Raw genomic sequence first — 10730 nt, forward strand, 5'->3', positions numbered from 1 at the left:
TACTAATTCACGTATCCATCACCACAACACTATAAGATAGATACTACTATTATTCCCATTTTACAGATGGGGAAACCAAGACATGGAGAGATAGTATAACTCACCTGTGGACACACAGATAAGTAGCCAAACTGGCACCACAGGGGTGGTCTGGTTGTCCAGTCTTTTACACTTGGCTTCTGTGCCCTAAACAGCTTCCACCAAATGTGGACCTACAGCTGACCCTAAGCAACTTTCACAAGAGCAGCACCAGAAGCCAGAGCTGGCTTCCTATAGTCTAATTACCACTAAGTACCTGAGGTTTGAAGACACAAGAAAAACCCACAAATCCAACCTAACTGCAGGGTGGGCAATGGCCAAATTAAGAGAATTTGCATTACAAAGTATCTTAGAATGTACTGGTTTGGTTAATTCCAAATGCATATAGTACCCTCAACCACAAGCCATTAAATGTGTCAAGTATAGGTTCCAGGGACCCGCTTAAATAAACCAATAAATATTATTTGCATACAAGGTTTCATATGCCAGAATATTAAGAATAATTTAACACATTCCCTAAACTCCTACTTGGACTATTCATTTCCTTTGCAAACCATTTCTCCCTTGAAAATACCAGAGTGAATACTAGCTAGCCTGGCCAAGTGAACTACTGCGTGCTTCGAATTCACTGAGGATGCATTAGTGAGATTATACCGCGGCAGGATGAGTGGGTCCCAATCTCTAACTTAATCCATGAGACACTGCAACACTGCAAAATACATCTTACTCTACTTCATCTTGTATTTAAGCACCCCCTTTGACATAAACCAGTTGGCAACCCTAAACATATTTGTACTTGAATCAAGAAGCTGGGTAGGGTACGTTCCTCTAACTCTCAAAATGCAATTCTCTCTTCACTTATTATCCCAGCCCTTAATTTGCATATAGCATAAACACTTGTTTGTGCACTTGTTTAATTAATTTTTGCTTAATCATTCTTTTTTTTTCCCCCTAAGCCTCCAAAGACCAAGTATATCCTTGGTCTTTGGATAAACACAGTTGGCTGCCCTCTGTTCTTCCTTTTCGGCAAAGGCCAGAATCCATTCAGATCTCTACCCCTCCCACACATAACTCAGGATTAATCCTAACTGACCCAAGCCAGTGACTGGTTTAGGTGTGTAAGCGAGCAAATGTCAGCTGAAGGGTTTCTGGGCTTCTGGATGAAAGGATATCCAAGGAAGAGAGAGGCTCTCTCCATTTCCATTGGATGTTACTGTGTCCAGATAAGGTACCTGGAATGGTAGCAGCCATTTATGACTATGAGATCAGCTAGCCTGAAAACGACAGAACAGAAAGATGAGAAGGAGCTGGGCCAGGCATGATGTTAGTGAGCCATCAAATTAACCAAACACTGAACCTCTCTACTTTCTAACTTCTAGTTGTATGAAATAATAGATGTCCTCACTGGTTTAGCAGGTTGAGTCAGGGTTTTCTGCTGCTCAGAGCTGAAAGTCTCCTAAAGGAGACAGCAGAAAACATGACTATATAATTCATTTTAATTAATTTGCTCAACATGTACTAATTGAATATCCACTAGCCCTAGGCACTGTTCTAAAACTTGGGGACAGACCAATAAATAAAAGAGACAAATCCCTGCCTTTATAAACATATGCTCTAGTGGGAAATTCACGTTGTGTGAGGCATTGCACACTTAGCACAGCACAAAGCAGGAAAAGAGAAGGCATCTAACCCTGGAAGGATGGGAGGAAAGTTGCTTTTATTATCCAGCAGAACACTTTTCAAAGGCTATCTCGTTCAGTTGCCACAGTGGGGTTGGTGTTATAGCCCCATTTTGCAGATTAAGACGCTGAGGCTCAGAGATCATAAGTGGCAGAGTCAGGATAAAAATCCAGATCTTCAACATCAACCCTGACACTCTTTTGGCTCTTGTGCTACATTAAGCCCGCAGGGTAGCGAGCGGGTCAACAGTAGGAGCCAGACTAGAGACCCACCAGATCCTGGTGTGCTGGCGTGGAGACCCGTCTCCTATGTGGTCTCAGACTGACACAGGGCCATTGTGTGCCCTGTGTGGTTTGTAAACAGGACAAGGCAGTAAAATTCAAGACAATCCCAAACAGATGGACATCTGGCAATCGTGAGATAAGCACTCAGAGCTTTCGATGAATTGGTGACAGTGCAGGAAGGAGTGGAAATGAGGGTTCTGAAGGGTCTGAGATTTCCTGGCCTGTCAGCTCTGAGCCAGGCTGCCCGGCAGGGGATGTGGCCCCACTCTGTGTAGAAGATAAACACAAACAGCTCCGGGATCACGGCTAGGCATACAGAAAGGGGGAGTTCACTCGAGAGCTGTATGTTCTGCAATTAATAAGGCACAAAGGAATCCTTCCCAAACTTCTGCTTGGGGTGCTGTTTAGTGACATAATGATGGTACCTTCCATTTATTAAGCCTTTAATACATGGCAGGCAATGTTCGAAGTCATTTCTCTGTAGGATCATATTACAAACTTAATTCTACTCTTACTTTTACAGATGAGGAAACCAAGGCACAGAACACTTTAGTAATTTTAGTAATTGCTAATTAGGAAGCAAAACTGGATATGAACCAAGTCTGTCTTCTGACTAGTGTCCTATCCTCCCCACTGTGAGGGTTTATGGAGCTTTCAAGACCCTGGGTGCTTGCATTCTCCACTCTGACCTAGGACAGTGCTTCTCAGCCTGTGCAAAGTGAAGAACTGGTTTGTTTGCTTGTTTGTTTTGTGCAATCTGCCATTAAACAGAGTTCAAATATGCCTATAGATTCCCACCATGCAAGACTCAGAACCCAACCTGCTCAATATCCTATAAGATAATCTTCTGACCACTTCTTGGATGGTGTAGTAACGTCAAAACACTATGAAATTTTAAGATCTAAACACTTCCTCTCAATCTATGTGTTTTTCTCGTTGTGGACCAGTAACAAACAGTTCACAGACATGCACTGGTCCACAGACCACACTTTGAACAGCAGTGATGTAGGACACTTTACATGTAGCCCCCTAATCCTAGAAGGCAAGAGGGCCACTTAACAATGATTGGTGTTTGTATGTACACGTACATCTCAGAGAAGGAAAGCCCAACATTAAAAAAAAAAGGAAGCAAAGACATTTATAAAAAGGTAGTTCGCAGACCTAAAAGCATGTTTCATATTATAAATCAGTAAGATGCAATCGTCTAACAGTAGAAGAACAGAACAATAATTCTGGTGAAGCCATTCACTGGAATAGTACACAGTCATTGGAAGAACAGGTACGATGCTAAATAGAAAACAAGAGTAAGACATACCCAGTATAATCTTCTCTCTCACGCATCAGTATCTGCTATCAAGAAAGGACTCTGGGGCGCCTGGGAGGCACAGTTGGTTAAGCATCCAACCCTTGCTTTTGACTCAGGTCGTGATCTCAGGGTCATGGGATCAAGCCCCACGTCGGGCTCCGGGCTTGGCACAGAGTCTGCTTGGGATTCTCTCTCCCTCTACAACTCTCCCCGGCACACTTGTATGCACTCTCTCTCTCCAATAAATAAATAAATAAATAAATCTTTTTTTAAAAAAAGGATTCTATAAACTATCTGGTTTTTAATTATAATTTGGTAGATGACTTTAGCTAGCATCAATTTTTTTCCTTAACATACTTATTAATATCTCCTTATTTTAAGAAAACTGTTATAAATTCGGGGCGCCTGGTGGCTCAGTCGGTTAAGCGTCTGCCTTCGGCTCGGGTCATGATCCCGGGGTCCTGGGATCAAACCCCGCATCGGGCTCCCTGCTCAGTGGAGAGCCTGCTTCTCCCTCTCCCTCTGCCTGCCGCTCTGCCTACCTGTGCTCTCTCTCTATCGCTGTTAAATTAAAAAAAAAAAAATCTTAAAAAAAGAAAACTGTTATAAATTCATTCTAAGTTGTAAATGACTAATAACTCATAATATTTTCCAGGGAGCGTTTGCCTTTTAATGGGAGACATAGTTAGCAAAAAGGCACTAATTGTCAAATTTCAATCAGCGATGCATTAGGAATATTACTTTGAAATCAGGCAACTGAAGAGGCCAACTGGAATCCCTAATATATATGGTATGTGCCTCAGAAGCTTGGTCCCAGCTCTTCTCCTTCCAAATGAAAAAACAAGGGTCCTTGCCTACACTAACAAACTATGAGACCAAAATATAGATGGCCGCCTTGGTCACCCACTTAGGAGGTATATACAGGGAGGCTTTTGAAATATTTAGGATTTAAAGCTCACCTACTTCCCAAAAGATTTTTAAAACAATGGATGAAAATTTAAACAATTCAATTAGGGGCACCTGGCTGACTTAGTAACAAGAGTGGGCAAATCTTGATCTCGGGGTTGTGATTTAGAGCCCCACATTGAGAGTAGAAATTACTTAAATAAATAAAACTTAAAAAAATATATTTAAAAATTCAATTTAAAAGAGCACAGAATAAAAACAGTTTATAGTGTCTGAAAAATAGATATAAAGATCGTGAAGCAATTAATTTACATTTTCCTCCTAGAACACGGCATTATTTTTTACTCAACAAAAATGTACTGATTGTATCTCTCATAGCACTTCCCACAGTAGGTGTTTAAAATGAGCAAATTTGGGGCGCCTGGGTGGCTCAGATGGTTAAGTGTCTGCCTTCTGCTCAGGTCACGATCCCAGGGTCCAGGGATTGAGCCCCACGTCGGGCTCCTGGCTCAGCGGGGAGCCTGCTTCTCCCTCTCCCTCTGCCTCTCTCCCTGCTCATGATCTCTCTCTCTCCGTATCTCTGTGTCTCAAATGAATAAATAAAATCTTTAAACAAAATAATAAAATGAGCAAATTTAATCAAAGTACATCAACTTCAGGGTTTAACCATTTCTTCCTAAGAAACTTGTGGAAATCAGTACATAAATTATGAAGTATTGGGCAAATTCCAAAGCAACAGTATATTCTGATAACTGTTTGATTTTTCCACTTAGCCATTTAAAGCATCTCAGACCTGAAGTACATTATGTACATTAAGTGTTTCGCTTTATAATGTATTTAGAACTCAACAGACTCCCTTTCCCCTCACCTCACCATCAGATGATCCACATAGGTCGAATTTGGTGTCAAGCAAATTAAAAGTGTTATTTTATTATCCAAAGTAATTGTTTCAGTATTAACAGGCCATTATGCTGAATTGGTTATGCTGGTGATTATGCCATTAAGAATGTGGGGCTAACTACTGGTTTAGCTGAATGCCCATGTTTGTGAAAGCCTTCTTTAAGCTCTCCTATAGGTGGCAAATCATTCTTAACTGGGTACTCCAAATGGTCTGTGTACCTCAGATGTATTTTTCTAAGCCATTAACACATTGAAGCCCCTCCCCCAATTCCCTAAGCGACCATTAATTAACAGTGTAAGAAGAAAGAATCAGGCCTCCCATTGCGATGTGGCTGGGACCAAACCTTTCAGCAATGATCTTGCTCAGAACTAGACAGTCATTGTATGAGATCTCCTATTCACATCAAATATGCTATCATGGGGGGTGGGGGTGCTGGGAGGGAAGGGTGTTAGAACAGTGCTTTTACTGAGCTTTTTTTAAAAAGATTTATTTATTTATTGAAGAGAGAGAGAGAGCAGGAGCAGGGGGAGGGGCAGAAGGAGAAGCAGACTTCCCGCTGAGCAGGGAGCCTGACCCGGGCGGGGCTCGATCCCGGGACCCCGGAATCATGACCTGAGCCAAAGGCAGACACTTAACCAATTGAGCCACTCAGGCACACCATGAAGAGCAGTTTTTAAAAATCTGCGGGCTATGGATATGTTTTTGAAGGCTTCAAGGTATCTCAACCTTGTGAGGAATTCTGAAATGAACTACTTAACCTGGCCCTCAAATAGTTCCCATATCTGAGGACTCACTAAGTGCTAAGCCCTATATAAGGTGATTCAGGTAGCATCACTGATGCTTACAGATTCTTGCCAGGTTTCCTGTTTTACAGATGGAGAAAAGAAGCTTAGAGAGGAGAATCTACCCTCATGGCAACCTGGAAGTTACGTGAAAGATCCACTTGGTAGGCTTCTATTGCATAGCAACTCCCTAAAACACCACAATCCAGCTCCGAGCTTACAGTCAATGGCAGAGGGGTAGGACATACCTAAGAACCATATGATTAATCATAATACCAACAAAACCCACAAAAACACCCAGAAACAAACATCATGAGAAACAGACAAAATCTGTGATACACACTCACAAAGGGACATTCTCACCTAAGACTCAGAATTGTGAAGAAACCAATTCTCCCCCCAAAGTAATCCATATATAAAATGCAATTCTAATGAAAATCCCAAAAGGATCTTCTTTGAACCCTTAAAAAATGATTCTAAAATCTATCTGGAAGAATAAACACTCAAATAGCCAGAAAAATTCTAAAAATGAATAGTAATGAGATATTAAAATGTGTGGTCCTGGCACAGAAATGTACGGAGCCATCAAATGACCATGGCAGAGCCCAGAAAGTATATATGGACATTTAGTACATAATAAAAGCAGCACTTTATATCAGTGGGAATAAGATAAATTATTCAAGAAATGATCTTGAAAAAACTAGCTAGCCATTTGGAAAAAATAGAGCTGGATCCTAGTCTCATTCTTTATACTGAGTTAAATTCCAGAGGGATCAACAATTTAAATGTAAAAATTGGAACTGTAAAAGTAATAGCGGAAAAAAGAATAAAGATTTTTATTATCCAGGAAAAATGGCAGTCTTTCTTATCATGAGTCAAAGGCCAGAAATGAAAAGGGAAAACCTGATACATTTTATTTCATTAAAAAAATGTAAAATCCCTGTAATAAAAAAAAGCAAATGACGAACAGAAAAATAATTGCAACAAACATGATTTGCAAAGAGTTAATATCACTAATCTAAAGAGTGTATAAAATACTTTCTTTATATTTTCCAAAAAAATCACTTGTTTTTTTACAATGAACATATACCATTTTTCTACCAAGAAAAATAATAAAACTTTTTATTTTTTAAATGAAATATTTGTTTAACCATGCCTATTTCCTCCAATATATAACTTCCAATATTTAAAGGAACAGAGCAATCACTTTAGATCACACTTTGCAACCCTAACCACAGGAGGTCTCAAAGTTGGATGTGCTTAAGAATCATCTGGGAAGGTTTTACTGCTGATAAAGGGGTAAAGGAATTTGCCCTTAAAATTTAACAAGCGTCTTGATGTGTCTCACCTGTTAATCTCACTTCGAAAACTATCATAGTAGCATCTCCAATTACAGAACATTTTACCCTGCAAAAAAGTACACTGAGAGACTGTCTTGAATTCAGCAGGAGATGAAGAAAGATCTGGTGCTTCTTAAAGCAGCTCCATTGGCCATTGAAGAATTGCTTTCTCTGTCTCCTAGTTTTGGTGGCCAAATAAAACTTATTATCTAGGTTTTATCCTCAAGCTCTCTTACATTTTATGCCAGAAAACCAATTCTGTGTATGACACTGCATTCTCCATAGCTCTATGATGTGAAGTATGGGCTCTGTCTTCTGCAGTTAAATGACCTTTGTAGGAATTCAATCTTCTGCGTATAGTCCGAATTTCATTTACTGAAGATGCCATATATGTCTCCTAAGGTGAAAAAAAAAAAAATTGAATTCCTTAATGGAACTTTCCTGCTTTATCTTGACAATCTGTTCTTTTTTTCATAAATTTGGAATGACTTTTCCAAGTTTCTATTGGCTCTTCGTTCCCTCCTCAGTTTTAATTTCAGTGTTAGGAGCTTCACAGGCTTTAAGTATTGAGACACTAGTACAGTTCACAAGGTATGTGTGATTTATTCAAATCTATTTTGTTGGAATAGAAACTTAAGATTTCAAGTCAATTGATGACATGTCTGGGTTTAAATGAGGTCTACTCTGAGAGATCTTCCTATAATTAGGTTTTTCGAAGGATGTGATGGCCTTAGAAATTGATCACTGTTTCTAATTTTTTTCTCTTTTTTCATGTTTTAGTGACAAGCAGTTAGGTCCTACCACCTACATATTTAGGCTTGCAGTAATTTCTCTCTTTATAGGTAGGTATTGTCATACTAGGTAAAAACAATTCTGTTACCTTTTTATATTTTATCTAACATTGAGTCCTTCCTTCCTTCTTCATTCATCATTTGATTAGTTCCTATTGACAACCTAGACATGATCTAGTTACTTTGCTAGATCATAAGCACATAAAAATTTTTGGACATCGATTCTAGGTGATATAATTTTGTTCTTTCCCAAGCTTCCCCAAGAAGGAATCAAACTTCACAATCACAACAGAGTTTCAGAAATATCAACTATACAACTACTATGAAGTTAATCTCAATAATCTTGGTAAATCATGGCCATGAAAAAATTCCAGGGTGATGTCTTACCAGTTAGGCCCTCACAACTAGCATTTACCTGTTGCTCACGACTCTCAGGTGTGTACTTTTGGACCTTCTGGTCTTTGCTGGTATACAAATACATGAGCTCCAGACACCTGATGAACATATGTCATGCTCTGCCAGTTGCTCTACCTCATACTGGTTAAGGGACACATTCTTCCACAATGACCATTCCTTCAAAACAATGTTTACTCTCCTCATGGAATCTGGGAGTAAATCATTATGAAAGACTGTTGTCTGAACAAGGACTGCATGTCCCCAAAATCCCAACGATGATTAGTAATTGCCACCTACTCACCTACACAGTAAGAATTCTCTTTCTTCATACTCTCACAACCTTGTGCTTCTGCTGATATCTGAGAAAATTGCTTTGTTCCATGCCAATGAAAATAGCAAATTTGGTTTGTCAGGAGTTCCTCTTGGAGGTCATTGCCAAGGATTCCACATAGGAGGTGACCTCATGGGAAACTTTGTTGTAAATCCCCAACATCAACATGTGGGGCAGATGGCTCAACCCTGTGAGGTTTCAGCAGAGCCTCTCAGACCTCTTGCTTTCATTTGTAAAATTCAAGACACTGAACAGGGACCAGGAGGGATGACAGGACATCCTTCTTCCATAATTCAATCATTTCATCTAACTTCTTAATCTTAGGCTAGTCACTGGTCACAAGAGATGTTATTGTGCCACATATTTGGTCCTAGGGGAAGTCTGCTTGTGTTTATTTTGTTTTCTTCTAGATAGCCTCAAATACAACATGGAAAACCCTGAGCCTAAAAATTAGGGGAATTACGTAAAGTTCATCTGGAAGTCAGCACAGACTTAAACCAAGTCTCTCATTCTTTTGGGCAAGATGAACTGGCTAATAATTCTCAAAGAGTACTGGTGTCAGCTTGGAGGGAGGTCTCTAATAAAAAAGCCACAGGGTTCTCTCTGTCTTTAGATGTTGCCTTAGTCCAAAGTTTCACCCTGCCACAGACAAGGACATGGATGGCATGCTTATCAAATCTTATGAAATTTATTCAGCGTATGAATCTAAGAAACAGGACACTTGACATCCAACTCTGCAATATACTTCGGAGAAACAATTTAAGCAGTGTCTGTCCAACTTCCAGTAAAGATATGATTTAGTTGCATCTGAAGAGTAATTATCAAAAGATTTACACTGCCTGCTATTGTTTTGTTTTCTTCTTCATTCTCATTAATATCTTTTGGGGGGGGGCGGGACTACTAAAAAGTATATGCAGTCTTGAGATCACAGTAAGTGGCCATGGTAGTTAGTTCCAGCAAATTACAACGAGCCACTTCCTACCATCTTAAAGGAACACCCTGAAATATCACACAGTGCTCCTTGGCACACAGAACAAAAGATAAATAAAGTCCTTGCAGGCAAGTTCAAATCCTGTAGCTCAAAGGCGATAGAATTTTAGAAAATATTTTAGAAATTACGTAGCCTACATGTTCCATTTTACAAATGCGGCACTTTGAAGCTAGAGGATTTCCATGACTTTTGAATGCCCCACTGCAATTCAGATTTAGAGCCTGAGTGAGAACCCCACTTCTTCCTTATGCCTCACTCCCTTCATGCTCCAGAATGACTGACTCAATGCCTCCTTGGAAGTAGGCAGCGCTTTCCTTTCTGCTCCCCTTCCTCTCTGTGAGCCATTCACACCAGCATTCCCACAACCACAATTGTGGTCTCCTCTGTCTAGAAATTCTACCCTGTTGCTATGGAAACGGTTCCCTAATCATCCTCCAAGACCCAGCTCAAATAAACTTTGAGGAAACTATTTACTCCATCAGAGTTAGTTGCTTATTGTTCATTTTGCCCATATTATGTGAATTTTCAGACTGCTTTACATTCCCCTGTCTCTCCTCCTGTGAGCTGCTAGGAGAATTAAGTGTCAGCCATCTTGAATCCCCAGCCTCAAGTAGAGCCCGGTATATAGCCACGTATGTAGTGGACAATAAATGGCCAAATTAAAACAAGCAAATAAACAGTAACAACAATAAAAACAACCCGAGGCCAGGCCTCATTCCATAAATCTGTAGAAGCCACAAAGATAACACGACAAAACTTTTGCTCTCAAGAGGCTTACAATCCAGTGGAAAAGTCACTTACAACTTCTCAGCAAATATTTCCTGAATGATGAATTAACGTGATTTAATTCCAACTCTCCCATATTGATAGGCTATTATAAAATTCAACTGATCTTGGTGTGTTTTGTGGAGCAATCGCTTTTTATCTTGACTAACAGGACTTCCTACTTTGTAGTCTGACTTCTGCATTTCACTGCATTTATC

The 10730-nt window shown here is 39.9% G+C and overlaps 1 long non-coding RNA gene across 1 annotated transcript; it reads right to left on the bottom strand.

Moving 5' to 3' along the window:
• Positions 1-6710: 6710 nt before the first annotated feature.
• Positions 6711-8787, bottom strand: LOC144380799 (uncharacterized). Its single transcript, XR_013444998.1, has 2 exons — positions 8727-8787; positions 6711-7635 (listed from the first exon to the last, which is right to left on the bottom strand). It is a non-coding gene; the product is annotated as an uncharacterized LOC144380799 (long non-coding RNA).
• Between the last annotated feature and the right edge of the window lie 1943 nt (positions 8788-10730).

The sequence above is a fragment of the Halichoerus grypus genome, unplaced genomic scaffold (assembly GCF_964656455.1).
Source record: "Halichoerus grypus unplaced genomic scaffold, mHalGry1.hap1.1 HAP1_SCAFFOLD_184, whole genome shotgun sequence".
Taxonomy (NCBI): Eukaryota; Metazoa; Chordata; class Mammalia; order Carnivora; family Phocidae; genus Halichoerus; species Halichoerus grypus.